Raw genomic sequence first — 378 nt, forward strand, 5'->3', positions numbered from 1 at the left:
GTTGCTCTTGCTTCTTCTTTCAATTTATCAATTGTTGAATCATTTGACTTTCGTGTTTCTCAAATTTATTGAATAATTCTTCAATTTTATTGTATGGGTCTTTGATTGGTAGTTTCAATTGTTTATCTAATTTGACATCTAGTTGTTTGGTCACAATCTTTGTTTCTGCTAAATCACTTACAAGTGCATCACTTATTTCTCTGATACTTTCCTTATCTTCATTTCTATTTTGAGATATTTTATTGATTACGTCTTGGAAGTTCTTTTCATAATTGCTAAATTTTAATGAGATCTTTCTCTCATTGTCTGAAATCCTTGTAGCAATTTGACTGGCCAGGTTGGTCATTTGTTTGATCATGTTTTGTTGAGAAGCTGTTA

This window comes from Melampsora larici-populina, assembly GCF_000204055.1.
Source record: "Melampsora larici-populina 98AG31 unplaced genomic scaffold MELLAscaffold_30, whole genome shotgun sequence".
Lineage (NCBI taxonomy): Eukaryota > Fungi > Basidiomycota > Pucciniomycetes > Pucciniales > Melampsoraceae > Melampsora > Melampsora laricis-populina.